This window comes from Heterodontus francisci, chromosome 25 (assembly GCF_036365525.1).
Source record: "Heterodontus francisci isolate sHetFra1 chromosome 25, sHetFra1.hap1, whole genome shotgun sequence".
Lineage (NCBI taxonomy): Eukaryota > Metazoa > Chordata > Chondrichthyes > Heterodontiformes > Heterodontidae > Heterodontus > Heterodontus francisci.
The window spans coordinates 77,538,479-77,555,981 of NC_090395.1; the positions used below are offsets into that span (position 1 = coordinate 77,538,479).

General features: G+C 45.1%; 1 long non-coding RNA gene across 1 annotated transcript in view; it reads right to left on the minus strand.

Annotated features, from left to right (window-relative positions):
- Nucleotides 1-318: 318 nt before the first annotated feature.
- The window catches only part of LOC137384131 (uncharacterized), a 31,083-nt gene continuing 13,898 nt past the window's right edge, over nt 319-17,503 (minus strand). Inside the window, exons 2-3 of the long non-coding RNA XR_010977531.1 lie at nt 6,187-6,365; nt 319-412 (exon numbers count right to left, since the gene is read on the minus strand). This is a non-coding gene — a long non-coding RNA (uncharacterized lncRNA). The remainder of the gene's footprint in view (nt 413-6,186; nt 6,366-17,503) is intronic.

The window sequence follows — 17,503 nt, forward strand, 5'->3', positions numbered from 1 at the left end:
TTTTAATTTGAGTTTTTGGTTTATTTATTTGATTTTAATAAAGTTATTTTTAAAATGTATATAAAACGGGGCCTGGGGTATAAAGGCCACCTTGTATTAAAAGGGAAAAAAAGGATTAAATACAGAGTAAAGCTCCCTTTTTTCTCTCTCTCTTTTCTATTTCAGCATCTGCAGTATTTTGCATTTGTAAGTTACTTAGAAAGTCTGGTTACTATCTTTAACTCAGTCTATTTGAGCAAATACCTGGAGGGTCTGGGTTAATTTAATCTGCTCCACTGGCTGAGAAACTGAATGAATCTCCCAATTCTTTCCCATCAGCGTTGAACATGCAGCTCCCAAGCTCTGGTCAGCCCAGTGACATGTGTCCTTATTTTTCTTATTTCCTGATTTCTTCAGGTTGAAATTCCTTGCCCTGGAGGTTTTGAAAAAGATATTCTTAGCTGTTCGTTGGGGAAAACATCCTAAATCAGCACACCAAGATCTGTAACTATCAGTGTGACATATCTGGCAATTAACATGAGCAGAGAATTAAAATGTGTATGTTACTCTGAGACACTGTGCTTCATACCTCTGCTGTTTTGGTAGTTCAGGGGTTTTTTGGTACACAGTTATACAACCTACAAAGATGGGAGTTTGAACATTGCTGCTTTACTGCAACAAAACTGTACATTATTGATAGCCAATTTTTAGCCTTTTGATTGATAAACTGGATTTACTGAACTAGTAATTCAGAAGCTTGGATTAAGGATCTGGAGACATGAGTTCCAATCCCACCATACTAGTTGGGGAATTTCAATTAATTAATTAAATATGAAATAAAAAGATAGTATGAGTAATGGTGACCATGAAACTGCTGTACTGTTGTAAAAACCTATCTGATTCACTAATGTCCTTTAGGGAAGAAAATCTGCCATCCTTACCCGGTCTGGCCTGGCCTACATGTGGCTCCTGACCCACAGCAATGTGGTTGACTCTTACATGGCCAAGTAAGTCATTCAGTTGTGTCAAAACTGCTACAAAAAGCTATAATCCACACGACTCCAGTGGTTCAAGAAGGCAGCTCACCACCATCTTCTCAAAGGTAATTAGGGATGGTCAACAAATGCTGGCCTAGCCAGTGATGTCCACATCCCATAAATGAATTAAAAAATCACGGTTAAGGGTCAAAAAGTAATGGAGAAATCAAGACCAGCATCACAAAGAATACACAACTAACTGATGTTAAGTGCACCCAGTCTGCGTTTAAAAGTGTGAATACCATCTAAAGAAGGAAGGATTGAGGGAAGTGAAGATTTTCATAGTTTTGGGTCCTGGTAAAGAATGAGTTAATGTCAGAGTGAGTGTGTGAGTCTTAATCTCAGCACAGTGATGATGCAGGGAGGAGAGGAGTGAATTGGGACTGGAGCCATTGAAGAAACCGAATGAAGTTTAGCTGATTTATGGCCATAAAGTCATATTGATAAAATACAGCGATTATAGGGAAGGTCACTCTGGAGGGAGAGAGAGAGCTGGAGGGAAGAGTTGAGAAGCAATTACCTACCAGGTTTGTTCAGGGGTGTGACAGCATGCTATCAGAAAAGGTTCCCAGTTATAGGCTTGTATTCAAGTCTTTGATGGACTCGGGTTTTGAAAAAAGTTTGAATGTTATTGTGGGATATCAGTTGGTACCATTCTCACCTTGAGCCAGAAACTGAACTGGAGCAGTTATATAAATACCGTGGCTATAAGAGCAGGTCAGAGGCTAGGAATCCTGAGGCGAGTAACTCACCTCCTGACTCCCCAAAGCCTGTCCACCATCTACAAGGCACAAGTCAGGAGTGTGATGGAATACTCTCCACTTGCCTGGATGGGTGCAGTTCCAACAACACTCAAGAAGCTTGACACCATCCGGACAAAGCAGCCCGCTTGATTGGCACCCCATCTACAAACATTCACTCCCTCCACCACCGACGCACAATGGCAGCAGTGTGTACCATCTACAAGATGCACTGCAGCAATGCACCAAGGCTCCTTTGACAGCACCTTCCAAACCTGCGACCTCTACCACCTCGAAGGACAAGGGCAGCAGATGCATGGGAACACCACCACCTGCAAGTTCCCGTCCAAGTCACACACCATCCTGACTTGGAACTATATCGCCGTTCCTTCACTGTCACTGGGTCAAAATCCTGGAACTCCCTTCCTAACAGCACTGTGGGTGTACCTACCCCACATGGACTGCAGCGGTTCAAGAAGGCAGCTCACCACCACCTTCTCAAGGGCAATTAGGGATGGGCAATAAATGCTGGCCTGGCCAGTGATGCCCACATCCCATGAATGAATTTTAAAAAAGAATGAGTTAAAGCCAAGCTCAATTCCAGGGTCTGAACACAAGAAATGGGAACAGGAGCAGTCCATATGGCCCCTCGAGCCTGCAATATTACGATATTATGATATGAGCACATAATCAATACTGAGGTAATGGATTGTTCAGGCCCCCAACATGGTGCATTTGTTCATTAATCTGCTGGAGGATTTCAGTTAAAATGTAACTGCTGGCCTTAGTAAATTCCAGATACAAGACAAGGCCGACAGATAGATGTGTGCGGTTTCCCTGTGTGCCCTGGTTACAGTGTGTAAGGACAATTGTATCCATTCCTCGTTTTTCCTGTCCTGTTTATGGGCTCTGGCTGTGTTGCCTTTTTGGCTGCTGTGGGTTGATATAAATGCAAACCTTTCTACACCAGCATTGTGTCATAGTGTCATAGTTATACAACAGAAACAGGCCCTTCGGCCCATTGTGTTTGTGCCGACCATCAAGTACCCAATGTGTGAGCTGTAAAAACTAGGGGGTACAGTTTCTGACTGCACAATGCCTCACACACTGCAGTGCATGGGGTGTAATGGAGCAAGATATTTGGTGGCAGAGATCTGTATCATGGGAACAAGTGTGAACATGTGAGGATGTCTGACTGACGACTAAACAGGAGCAAAGATCTCTCACCTGGGAAAAAAGGAGAGCCTCATTATAATATTCAAAAAAGGTGTGGTGACTGTCTGACACTTGTGCACAGGATTCTGAATGTTTCACTCTCATTTCTAATGTGCCCAGGCTTTTCTGGGATCAATTCCTTACAGAACTTAATTTAAATGCTAAGCAGGATAAATTATGAGAGCATTTTGCAAAGACAAGGCTTATATTTCCTAGAGTTTAGAAGATTAAGGGGTGATCTAATTGAGGTGTTTGAGATGATTAAAGAATTCACTAGGGTAGCTAGAGAGAAACTGTTTCCTCTGGTCGGAGAGTCCCGAACAAGGGGGAAAAACCTTAAAATTAGAACCAGGCCGTTCAGGGGTGATGTCAGGAAACACTTCTTTACACAAAGGGGGAGTGAAAATCTGGAAAACTCTCCCCCAAAAAGCTGTTGAGGCTGGGGTCAATTGAAAATGTCAAAACTGAGATTAATAAATATTGGTTCAGTAAAGGGATTAGGGTTAGGAACCAAGGTGAGTAGCTGGAGTTAAGATACAAATCAGCCATGATCTGATTAAATGGCAGAACCGACTAGAGGGGCTGAATGGTCTCCTCCTGTTCCTAATTTTCTAACAGGTAGGATTTAGGGAACAGGTTTAAGGCATATCTATACCAAATTTATTTTCTGTTTTGTATCTGTACAGGTGCATTGAACTAGTGACTGGGGATCAGTCCCCAGTTTTCCCACAGTCTCGCACTCGGTACCAGACCCTGATAGCTGAGTGTAGGCAGGTGGTCTGCAATCCACTGAACAAGCAGCTGATGGTAAACTCCTGAAAGCTGATGAGAGCGATGAAGTGAGCCTGACGCAGTAAGGAATGAGGCAGGTGAGGAGATTGGGATTGAAGGTTTTGGTTTTCTGCACCTGATCTTCACCTGCTCAAGGCAGTCAAAACTATATACAGTTACGATAGGATAAACAGTGAGAGGCTGTTTCCACTGTACAATAGCAAGAGCCACAAATTTAACATAATCATAAAAAGAAATAAAAAGGAGATTAAAACAACAATTATTTACCCAGAGGGGGGTTCAATGAGGAAAGCTTTGCAAAAAACTGGTCTAGAATCAGAATATGGAAATTCTTTCAAGAGGGGATTAGATGGTTGTTGAAAAAGCGGAAAATTAAAGCGAGCAGGGAATGAGGGGGAGAGTGGGATTCGACTGGGTGGGATATTAAAGGGTGTGGGGAGTGATGGGGAGAGTGGGATTCGACTGGGTGGGATATTAAAGGGTGTGAGGAGTGAGGGGGAGAGTGGAATTTGACTGGGTGGGATATTAAAGGGTGTGGGGAGTGAGGGGGAGAGTGGGATTAGACTGGGTGGGATATTAAAGGGTGTGGGGAGTGAGGGGGAGAGTGGGATTAGATTTGGTGGGATATTAAAGGCAGTGGGGAGTGAGGGGGGAGTGGGATTAGATTTGGTGGGATATTAAAGGGTGTTGGGAGTGAGGGGGAGAGTGGGATTAGATTTGGTGGGATATTAAAGGGTGTTGGGAGTGAGGGGGAGAGTGGGATTAGATTTGGTGGGATACTAAAGGCAGTTGGGAGTGAGGGGGAGAGTGGGATTAGATTTGGTGGGATATTAAAGGGTGTTGGGAGTGAGGGGGAGAGTGGGATTAGATTTGGTGGGATATTAAAGGGTGTGGGAGTGAGGGGGAGAGTGGGATTAGATTTGGTGGGATATTAAAGGGAGTTGGGAGTGAGGGGGAGAGTGGGATTAGATTTGGTGGGATACTAAAGGCAGTTGGGAGTGAAGGGGGAGTGGGATTAGATTTGGTGGGATATTAAAGGCAACTGGGAGTGAGGGGGGAGTGGGAATAGATTTGGTGGGATATTAAAGGGAGTTGGGAGTGAGGGGGGGAGTGGGATTAGATTTGATGGGATATTAAACGGTGTGGGAGTGAGGGGGAGAGTGGGATTAGATTTGGTGAGATATTAAAGGGTGTGGGAAGTGAGTAGATGAGTTGCATTAGACTGAGTGGCTCATTTGGCAATAAATACAACACAGATGGGTTGCAGGCCGGTTTGAGTACTGGAACATTCCATTATTCTATGGCAATTCCTCTTCAAATAATTTAGCAAGAATATCTGAACTGGTCACACGGTCGAGCAGAGCAAAGAGAATCTCTCCATATCCGACATTTTTCTAATCCAACTGAAAAAGTCTCTGTTCGATCCTATGCTTGAAAGAAGGAACTTGCCGTTCTTTCGCACCTTATCACATCGCAGGATGTCCTGAAGCCCTTTCCAATCCTTTGAAGTGAAGCCAATATTACAAAGGGAAACAGTGCCAATGTTGTCCACTGTTAAAGGGTATTAATAATGAGGCTGTCAAAGGTGTTTTACAAAGACCCTTACAATCAACGAAGCCCACTCCAGAATAGATGTTCTTATTTAAGTCACCATTTGAAAGTGTCATTGCGTCTGTAATATCCAGGGAAGCAGTAATGTGGTGCAGTGGTACATTGAGTGTAGAGAAACAGATTTCAGTCTGTCCTGGTCTCTATTTCCTATTGCTGTCAATTATTATCTTATTAGTGTTTTGACAGTCGTTAATCTTCCTGGAACCGAGCTGTACTCTGACCAATTGCTATTTCTAGATGTGCGAACAGTTTAAACAGTTGGTTGTTTTTTATTCATTCTCCAGGTGTGAGCGTCACTGGCCATCTCTATTTGCTCTGAGAAGGTGCTGGACTTTCTTGAACTACTGCAGTTATTATGTGAAGCGGTTTGGTACAACTGAGTGGCTTGTTCAGCCATTTCAGAGGACAGGTAAGAGTCAATCACATGGCTGTGGGTCTGGAGTCAAATGTAGACCAGAACAGGTAAATGGCAGACTTCCTTTCATCTTGAATTCCCTTTCTTCTGAATTCCCGACTGGATTTATTAGTGACTATCTTATTTTTATGACCATTAGTTTTGGTCTCCCATCACAAGTGGAAACATCTTCACTCTGTCTATCAAACCCCCTTCATATTTTTAAAGATCTCTATTAGGTCACCCCTGAACCTTTTTCTTTTCTAGAGAAAAGAGCCCCAGTCTGTTCAGTCCTGGTAGGTCCTAGATATTATCCTTCTGATAACAGTGACAGCTTTAAAATAATTCATTATATGAGACATTTCTGGGCAATGTGATAAGATGCCAAATAAATTGTCAAGCTGCTTTATTTGCTTACCTTCTTTACAGAGAAAGACAGGAGCTTGGCCATTGTTGGGATTCTCCAATAAGGTACAGCCCCCAGGAAGAGGTTCACACAGTGTTTCTGAGCAGTTTGTTCCCTACACCTTTGGAAAACGCCTGCCCTCATCCTCCTTTTTGTCAGAAGGTGATGTGAGATAGGTGTGACGATCTCACCTGAGGACATAAACAACAGTTTAAAACACTACAGCAAATCCCAGGACACACAGGCTGAACATACAAAAGTTAGGAATCAAGTGGCTCTGTTTATACTGAAAAGAATTGAGTGTGGAATAAATGGATGGTGGAAACAGGATTAGGAGGCAGTTTGATGCTGTTTGGGAGACCTTCTATGTGGCTGTTATAATGGCTGCTATATTTGTCTACCCAGCAATAATCATTACTTACAAAGTAATTAATTAGATGTGAATGTTTTGGGCTATTTCTGGGAGAGATGATAAATTACTTTATAAATACAAATCTCTTCCTACTTTTCTAGAAAGAGAACAGATTCTGAGAAAGTGGGTCCTTGGGGCTTTGGTTTTGACCTATGAAAAAGTGCATGAGCTTGTTAGGCTGTTTGACCTTTACTCATTCCTTTATAATCTCATGAGCTCATGTTCTAACAAGACGTACAATTCAATGTGCTAAAGACATTCAATGTTTCAGTGTGCCTGATTGTAATTACATCCAGTCCAGCTATGTACTGTAAGCCAAGCCAATTCAGGAGGTCTTTGAGTTGATTGGGTTAAGGTTAACCACTGACCCAGTAAAAGCTTTCAGTTTGTGTTTCCTCTCAAATGTTACTTGCTAGAAGAGGTTCTAATCTTTAACTATTTGATTAATAAAATTCAATGTTATTGCCCTAAGTGGTAAAGGGCCTAATTTAGCAAATTTCCTCGACTTTGCATTTATTTTGGATACAAATTAGGCCTCATTTTCTTGCAGTTTTCTGTGTACAGTGTTAGTGCTGGATGGTTGTGTGAAATCCCTCCATCAGCAGGTGTAGTAAAGACCTTGCATTGATTATCTCATTATTTCCCAAAAGGGTTCACAGGTAATGAACAGCTTTCGCAAAAGCAAAATACTGCAGGTGCCGGAAATCGGAAATAAAAACAGAAAGTTCTGGAAATACTCAGCAGCTCAGGCAGCATTTGTGGAGAGAGAAACAGAGTTAACGTTTCAGGTTGATAACCTTCCGTCAGATCTTTCACTGTCGGACAATTTCTGGGGGATGCTAATGCATTTGTTTCTAATCTCAGTGCAATTTCAACCCATTGATTCTGTAAAGACTTTCTGTGTGGAGGGACTGTTCGAATGCTCACTGTTCCCCTGCAGCTTTTCCCTTCCTTTTCCAAACGTGAAGACTTGAGGTAAAATTCCAACTGCACTCTTAGACAAGTGACCATTCTTCAATAGCCTGAAGAGGAAGTTATCCATTTTCCTCTTGTTTATTGCTGGACATATATATCAGGACCTGTTCTCCTGCTCTCATTTCCTTGTATTTCCATGGGCCAGTTTAATTTGAATATCGAGGGCAGCTCCTAGCACTATTTATGCTCAATATTGCAAGCTTGCCTTACAGGGGAGGAGCAAGGCAGTCATTATCTGTAGCAGGTCCGAGCTCATTGAAGTAAAAAACAAAGCGAGACTGAGCTGGATATACCAGGGACCAGAGTCCCAGGTTTTTTGACTTGTCCAAAATTGCTTGTCCAAAATAAGGCAACAGAGACAACAGATATTTGGAAAGGGAACCAACTGAAGAGATGTTGCAGTCACAGTGAAAGCATGGCCTTGGGCAATGAGTGCCACCTCTACCAACCTCCCACAGCTACTCAGGACCAGAGTAAGTCAATGACCTCTCCAGATTAGCCATTGTAAGAATATAATGTTAGCAGCACATTTCACCACCTTGTTCTCCCCTTGTTGAACACCATCTACTATTTCTCTGGAGTATCGATGAGGGACCTCAACACTTCCCTCCACTGCAAATGTTCCTTCACCCAAAAGCCATGGCCCATGTGACCTGTTCAGACCCCTATTATGGAATGCTCACTCACACCTGGTGTGAGCAGTGTCCTGACACAATCTGCTTTCTTCTTAAAGGAGATGGTGACACACAATCAAATACAAAGAGGCCCCTGACACCCTCTCAAGATGTTCTGGGGCCAATATTTATCCCTCACCTAACATCACTAGAAACAGATTATCTAGTCGTTATCACATTGCAGTCTGTGTGATCTGCTGTATTTCCTAAATTACATCAGTGACTACACTTTAAAAGTATTTCATTGGCTATAAAGTGCTTTGAGACATCCTGTGATCAAGAAAGGAGCTATATAAATGCAACTCCTTCCTTTCATTCTTTACAAAGAGGATTCTCTGCAACTCTTGGCCAGGTTTGTGGGAGATTGTGAAGTTTACCAGAGGTGTCAGTTACAGCTCTTCACTTTCTGCTGCTTCGACTCCTACTTGTTGTGAGTGTGCACTGGCCCACCACCCCCTGATAACCTGGTTTCTTCTTCTGCCCTCGTGGAAGTGTCACAAGCTGATGAAGAGCATCCAAGGCAACCTGCTCCAGGCCAATCAGCTCCTCTTCACACACACCTTCATTCATTCTCTTCTTCCAGAAGGTTTTAGTTTAGACAGGCATCAAGATTGGCGCAGGCTTGGAAGGCCGAATGGCCTGTTCTTTGTTCCCAAGGAGCAGGACAGAGACGCATATTCACAGAGAGTTAGTTAGCGAGACTGAGGAGAGTGTACATGGGGGACACACAAAGCACCAATGGCCAGGAGGAGCTGGAGCTGGAGGTGAAAGATGAGGAGGCAGCTATTACTGGCTGAAGCATTGGGAGAGATCATCCCTGAGTTGAGGAGCCATAGCAGCTGGATCGCAGTTAAAAGACAGATGCTGGCAGGTCATCACTAGGAATGGTATCCCCAGATGTGATGCATCCTAACTTTTCCTGACAATGGTGCAAATGGAATGAGGGTCCAGCCCTACAAGTTGGCTTCTGAACAATGACGGTTTTCACAGTTCAGCTTCTATCCATTTTCCAGGAGGGATTGATTGAATGACAATCACTGGCTGATCTTCTCATCCTAGCTCAGCTCTCAGCACAAAGCAAGAATTAGCCCAGGACATTTCTGCTCAACTGGGTTTGAAACAAGATAGAGCTTTGAAACCAGTGAGCTTTCAGGGTAACTGGGAGTGTGTAAAATCATAGAATGATATAGCACAGATTGAGGCCATTCATCACATCGTGCCTGTGCTGGCTCTTTGAAAGAGCTGTCCAATTAGACTCAATCTCCTGCTCGTTCCCCATAGTCCTACAAATATTTCCTTTTCATCTAACTCAATGTAGTGGAATTGTTCAAAACAATGTTCCAAAAACACAAAGTAGGCTTCAATTTTTCATCCAGTTGTCCCTAAGATAAGGATTGTGTATTTTAAGTAGAATTTCTAGATAAAGCAGCAAAGAAGACTTCTAATTTGGAAAGCATTACATTCTCAATGTTTGATATTGTTTTAATTTTTTTGAATGGATATAATTATAAACGGTAAACAAATGTAACTGTAGCAGACAGAAATATCCAAGAGTATTTCTCAGTGATTCTCGGACTGATTCCTGCTCCCCACCGAGAAAGATGAACTCAACTGGACAGCAATGATCTGCCAGAACCTTAATGGCCATGTGGGGCGTTGGGTTCTAGATTCTGGGGACCAGTGCCTGGGGTCTGGGCTAATGTCAATCTCTAAGAGAAAACATGCAACTCTCTTATGTCAACTCTCTGTAAGTGCCTCCAAATTCAAGGCAGCTCAAGAGCTAGTGTCGGAACCCCATTCAGGACAAAGGTCTTTCCTGCAGTAAATATAACTAGTACACTAGAAACCAGATAAAATCTACACACTTCAACAGCAAACAGAAAGATTTATTTTATCACTAAACAGTAGCTCGTTCAGAAAGTTGGCTTCAGCTGTGTCAATTCAAAAGGGTAAAATGGTTTGACCTGGGACCAGATTTGTGGCCAAATATTTTGATCAAGAATTGCAGCCAGTAACCCACACTTACTGACAGTCAACATCCTGAGAATTGTACCCCAGTGAGAGTCAGCACCTTCAGGAACTGTATCCCAGTGAGAGTCAGCACCTTCAGGAACTGTATCCCAGTGAGAGTCAGCACCTTCAGGAACTGTATTCCAGTGAGAGTCAGCACCTTCAGGAACTGTATCCCAGTGAGAGTCAACACCTCTAGAACTGTATCCCAGTGAGAGTCAACACCTTCAGGAACTGTATCCCAGTGAGAGTCAGCACCTTCCGAAACTGTATCCCAGTGAGAGTCAGCAACTTCAGGAAATGTATCCCAGTGAGAGTCAACACCTTCAGGAAATGTATCCCAGTGAGAGTCAGCACCTTCAGGAACTGTATCCCAGTGAGAGTCAGCACCTTCAGGAACTGTATCCCAGTGAGAGTCAACACCTTCAGGAAATGAATCCCAGTGAGAGTCAACACCTCTGGAACTGTATCCCAGTGAGAGTCAACACCTCTGGAACTGTATCCCAGTGAGAGTCAGCATCTTCAGGAAATGTATCCCAGTGAGAGTCAGCACCTTCAGGAACTGTATCCCAGTGAGAGTCAGCATCTTCAGGAAATGTATCCCAGTGAGAGTCAGCACCTTCAGGAACTGTATCCCAGTGAGAGTCAGCATCTTCAGGAAATGTATCCCAGTGAGAGTCAGCACCTTCAGGAACTGTATCCCAGTGAGAGTCAGCACCTTCAGGAACTGTATCCCAGTGAGAGTCAACACCTTCAGGAACTGTATCCCAGTGAGAGTCAGCACCTTCAGGAACTGTATCCCAGTGAGAGTCAGCACCTTCAGGAACTGTATCCCAGTGAGAGTCAGCATCTTCAGGAAATGTATCCCAGTGAGAGTCAGCACCATTCTGGGTACTGGCTGTGCGGAGTTTGCAAGTTCTCCCTGTGACCGCGTGGGTTTTCGTTGGGTGCTCCGGGTTCCTCCCATAGCCAAAGAACATAGAACATAGAACAGTACAGCACAGTACAGGCCCTTCGGCCCACGATGTTGTGCCGAACCTTTAACCTACTCTAAGATCAAACTAACTACCTACCCTTCATTCTACTATCATCCATGTACCTATCCAAGAGTCGCTTAAATGTCCCTAATGTATCTGCTTCTACTACCACCGCTGGCAGTGCATTCCACGCACCCACCACTCTCTGTGTAAAGAACCTACCTCTGACATCTCCCCGAAACCTTCCTCCAATCACCTTAAAATTATGCCCCCTGGTGATAGCCCTTTCCACCCTGGGAAAAAGTCTCTGGCTATCCACTCTATCTATGCCTCTCATCATCTTGTACCCCTCTATCAAGTCACCTCTCATCCTTCTTCGCTCCAATGAGAAAAGCCCTAGCTCCCTCAATCTTTCTTCGTAGGACATGCCTTCCAGTCCAGGCAGCATCCTGGTAAATCTCCTTTGCACCCTCTCTAAAGCTTCCACATCCTTCCTATAATGAGGCGACCAGAACTGAACACAATATTCCAAGTGTGGTCGAACCAGGGCCTATAGAGCTGCAGCATAACCTCGCGGCTCTTAAACTCAATCCCCCTGTTAATGAAAGCCAACACACCATACGCCTTCTTAACAACCCTATCAACTTGGGTGGCAACTTTGAGCGATCTATGGACATGGACCCCAAGATCCCTCTGTTCCTCCACACTACCAAGAATCCTGTCTTTAAGCCTGTATTCCGCATTCAAATTCGACCTTCCAAAATGAATCACTTGACACTTTTCCAGGTTGAACTCCATCTGCCACTTCTCAGCCCAGCTCTGCATCCTGTCAATGTCCCGTTGCACCCTACAACAGCCTTCCACACTATCCACAACTCCAGCAATCTTCGTGTCATCGGCAAACCTGCTAACCCAGCCTTCCACTTCCTCATCCAAGTCATTTCTAAAAATCACAAAAAGCAGAGGTCCCAGAACAGATCCTTGTGGAACACCACTGGTCACCGAGCTCCAGGCTGAATACTTTCCATCTACTACCACCCTCTGTCTTCTATGGCCCAGCCAATTTTGTATCCAGACAGCCAACTTTCCCTGTATCCCATGCCTCCTTACTTTCTGAATGAGCCTACCATGGGGAACCTTATCAAATGCTTTGCTAAAATCCATATACACCACATCCACTGCTCTTCCTTCATCAATGTGTTTTGTCACATCTTCAAAGAATTCAATAAGGCTTGTGAGGCATGACCTGCCCCTCACAAAGCCATGCTGACTATCTCTAATCAAACCATGCTTTTCCAAATAATCATAAATCCTGTCTCTCAGAATCCTCTCCAATAATTTGCCCACTACCGACGTAAGACTGACTGGTCTGTAATTCCCAGGGTTATCCGTATTCCCTTTCTTGAACAAGGGAACAACATTTGCCAACCTCCAATCATCCGATACTACTCCAGTGGACAGTGAGGACGCAAAGATCATCGCCAAAGGCGCAGCAATCTCTTCCCTCGCTTCCTGTAATATCCTTGGGTATATCCCGTCTGGCCCCGGGGATTTATCTATCCTCATATCATTCAAAATTTCCAGCACATCCTCCTCCTTAACATCAACCTGTTCGAGCATATCAGCCTGTTCCACGCTGTCCTCACAAACGACCAGGTCCCTCTCACTAGTGAATACTGAAGCAAAGTATTCATTTAGGACCTCCCCTACCTCCTCCGACTCCAGGCACAAGTTCCCTCCACTATCCCTGATCGGCCCTACCCTCACTCTGGCCATCCTCTTGTTCCTCACATAAGTGTAGAACGCCTTGGGATTTTCCTTAATCCTACCCGCCAAGACTTTTTCATGTCCCCTTCTAGCTCTCCTAAGTCCATTCTTCAGTTCCTTCCTGGCTACCTTGTAACCCTCTAGAGCCCTGTCTGATCCTTGCTTCCTCAACCTTAAGTAAGCTTCCTTCTTCCTCTTGACTAGCTGTTCCACATCTCTTGTCATCCAAGGTTCCTTCGCCCTACCATCCCTTCCATGCCTCATCGGGACAAACATATCCAGCAGTCGCAGCAAGTTCTCCCTAAACAACCTCCACATTTCTGTCGTGCATTTCCCTGAGAACATCTGTTCCCAATTTATGCGCCCCAGTTCCTGCCTAATAGCATTGTAATTCCCCCTCCCCCAATTAAATATTTTCCCATCCCGTCTGCTCCTGTCCCTCTCCATGACTATAGTAAAGGTTAGGGAGTTGTGATCACTATCACCGAAATGCTCTCCCACCGAGAGATCTGCCACCTGGCCTGGTTCGTTGCCAAGCACCAAGTCTAACATAGTCTCCCCTCTAGTCGGCCGATCTACATATTGAGTCAGGAAACCTTCCTGGACACACCTGACAAAAACTGCTCCATCCAAACTATTTGCACTAAGGAGGTTCCAATCAATATTAGGGAAGTTGAAGTCACCCATGACAACAACCCTGTTACTTCTGCACCTTTCCAAAATCTGCCTCCCAATCTGTTCCTCCATGTCTCTGTTGCTATTGGGGGGTCTATAGAAAACTCCCAACAAAGTGACTGCTCCTTTCCCGTTTCTGACTTCCACCCATGCTGACTCAGTCGACAAACCCTCTTCGACGACCTCCCTTTCTGCAGCTGTGATACTATCCCTGATTAGCAATGCCACTCCCCCAACTCTTTTATCTCCCTCCCTATTCCTTTTGAAACATCTAAACCCCGGAACATCCAACATCCATTCCTGCCTCTGTGATATCCACGTCTCCATAATGGCCACAACATCGTAGCTCCAAGTACTGATCCATGCTCTAAGTTCATCACCCTTATTCCTGACACTTCTTGCGTTAAAATAGACACATTCAACCCATCATACTGGCTGTAACTTTGCCCTGTCAACTGTCTAACCTTCCTCACAGACTCTCTGCACTCGGTATCTGCCTGTTCAACAGCTACCCCATCCACTGATCCGTAGCTCCGGTTCCCACCCCCCTGCCAAACTAGTTTAAACCCTCCCGAAGAGTTCTAACAAACCTCCCGCCCAGGATATTGGTGCCCCTCCAGTTCAGACTTGCAGGTTGATAGGTAAATTGGCCATTGTAAATTGCCCCTAGTGTAAGTAGGTGGTCGGGAATATGGGATTCCTGTCGGGTTAGTATAAATGGGTGGTTGTTGGTCGGCGCAGACTCAGTGGGCCGAAGGGCCTGTTTCAGTGCTGTATCTCTAAATAAATAAATAAATAAACTGTATCCCAGTGAGAGTCAGCACCTTTCTTTTTGGATATAATATTGCGAGCAAAACTAATCAATAATTCTGAAGACTATTGCTCGTGTGTTTTCTTCCCCTGTTGGATGTATTTCATAAATACTTTGCTAAAGATTGTTTTAATAGATGATATTGAACTGGTTCAGGGAGCAGCGAATGATAGTGTGATGTATAACAGGATTATTTTAGATAAGTAATTCAGGCTGAAGGAAGAATATACAGACCAATGGGATACTAACTCCAACTACATTTAAACAATTTCACCAAATGGCCCAGGAATTTCTGCTGAGCCTTGTTTCAGTTTTGACACAAGGACTCTGTCCTGTTCTGGCATCTGCCAGGGACACCTGGACAATAGCTCCCCAAGTATGCAGCAACCCAGGCATGGGTACACACTGCGCACAGGTACACACCAGGTACAAGTACACTCTGGGTGTGGTACACACTGGGCGTGTGTACATACTGTCTGTGGTACACATCAAGTGTGAGCATACCCGATCTGAACTACATGTGGCTCCAGACTGATAGCAATGTGGTTGACTCTTAACTGCCCTCTGAAATGGCCTAGCAAGCCACTCAGTTCAAGGGCAATTAGGGATGAGCAATAAATGCTGGCCTTGCCAGTGACACCCACATCCCATGAAAGAATTTTTTTAAAAACACACTGGGTGCAGGTACACAGTGGGCTTGCATCTACCCTGCACTGAACTGGTCATTGTTGAGTTTACACTTTTAAACTGGCTGCAGTAATGTTGAATTTCGGCCCCGCATTTTCTAGACGTGTTTTTAACAAGTGGTATTTGACAGTTTATAAAGCTAGAAGATCAAATAAAATAACTTCCTAACTTTTCACCACCCAGATTGCGAAGAGAGTGGGCTGGTTGTGTGACAACTTGCAACCAAACCAGTTTTTGCCATTTAGCCTGAGATTAAATAAAAATCTAAGGGCAGAATCTTCTCCTCTTTAAAATTTCAAAAGTGGGGACCATTTAGGGTTCCTCACCTCGCACGGGGCAGAGGTTCGCCGACAGGGGGAATCTTCCAGGAGGCAGCCACTAAACTCCAGACACTGCTTGCAAGATTCCAATTGCATCCAGAAATAGGGGCTATTTGCCTTTTCAGATGCTTTGAAGGGAGAGTCGCTGCTACTGGGTAGACAGGCACTGCCACAGAGAGCCTGCTTCCGGGAAGATCTCCTGGGATTGGAAATGCATTGGGCGGCTGAACCGACGTGCAGGGTTCCACATTCCCCCGGCATCTAAAGCCTCCTCCGTGGTGCTGGCAAGTTGCCGCCCCGCACTTTCTGAGTAGGAATCGGCAAAGAAATAAGGCTTCACTTCTAATCGAAACAAGGATTCATATTTATCTGAAAGATTCATAACGTTGAAGCTTCCCATCCCAGCCTGGTCACTGCAGCAACTCTCTGACCCCAACCGTGACCCACCAGCCCAGGAGAGGGAGATGTTCTGCATGCTCCTGCCCGCACCCAAGGGTACCTGCAGTGAAGGTCTGTACCTCCCTGCGCCCCCCACCAGGGTATCTGCAGTGAGAGTCTGTATCTTCCTGTGCCCCCCGTGAGGGTATCTGCAGTGGGAGCCTGTGCATTACTGCCCCCCCCAGGGGTATCTGCAGTGAGAGTCCGTATCTTCCTATGCCCCCTGTGAGGGTATCTGCAGTGGGGGCCTGTATGTTCCTGCATCCCCCTGCCCTCCCAACAGGATATTTTTTTATTCATTCATGGGATGTGAGCATCACTGGCTAGGCCAGCATTCATTGCCCATCCCTAATTGCCCTTGAGAAGGTGGTGGTGAACTGCCTTCTTGAACCGCTGCAGTCCATGTGGGGTAGATACACCCACAGTGCTGTTAGGAAGGGAGTTCCAGGATTTTGACCCAGCAACAGTGAAGGAACGGTGATATCGTTCCAAGTCAGGATGGTGTGTGACTTGGAGGGGAACTTGCAGGTGGTGGTGTTCTCAAGCATCTGCTCCCCTTGTCCTTCTAGGTGGTAGAGGTCGCTGGTTTGGAAGGTGCTGTCTAAGGAGCCTTGGTGCATTGCTGCAGTGCATCTTGTAGATGGTACACACTGCTGCCACTGTGCGTCAGTGGTGGAGGGAGTGAATGTTTGTGAATGGGGTGCCAATCAAGAGGGCTGCATTGTCCTGGATGGTGTCTAGCTTGAGTGTTGTTGGAGTTGCACCTATCCAGGCAAGTGGAGAGTATTCCATCACACTCCTGACTTGTTCCTTGTAGATGGTGGGCAGGCTTTGGGGAGTCAGGACGTGAGTTACTCACCATGGATTCCTAGCCTCTGACCAGCTCTTGTAGCCAGAGTATTTAAATGGCTACTGCAGTTCAGTTTCTGGTCAATGGTAGCCCCTAGGATGTTGATAGTGGGGGATTCAGCGATCGTAATGCCATTGAATGTCAAGGGGAGATGGTTAGATTCTCTCTTGTTGGAGATGGTCATTGCCTGGCACTTGTGTGGTACAAATGTTACTTGCCACTTATCAGCCCAAGCCTGGATATTGTCCATGTCTTGCTGCATTTCTACACGGACTGCTTCAGTATCTGAGGAGTCACGAATGGTGCTGAACATTGTGCAATCGTCAACGAACATCCATACTTCTGATCTTATGATGAAAGGAAGATCATTGATGAAGCAGCTGAAGATGGTTGGGCCTAGGACACTACCCTGAGGAACTCCTGCAGTGATGTCCTGGAGCTGAGATGATTGACCTCCAACAACCACAACCATCTTCCTTTATGCTAGGTATGGCTCCAACCAGCGGAGAGTTTTCCCACTGATTCCCATTGACCTCAGTTTTGCTCGGGCTCCTTGATGCCATACTCGGTCAAATGCCGCCTTGATGTCAAGGGCAGTAACTCTCACCTCACCTCTTGAGTTCAGCTCTTTTGTCCATGTTTGAACCAAGGCTGTAATGAGGTCAGGAGCTGAGTGGCCTTGGCGGAACCCAAACTGAGCGTCACTGAGCAGGTTATTGCTAAGCAAGTGCCA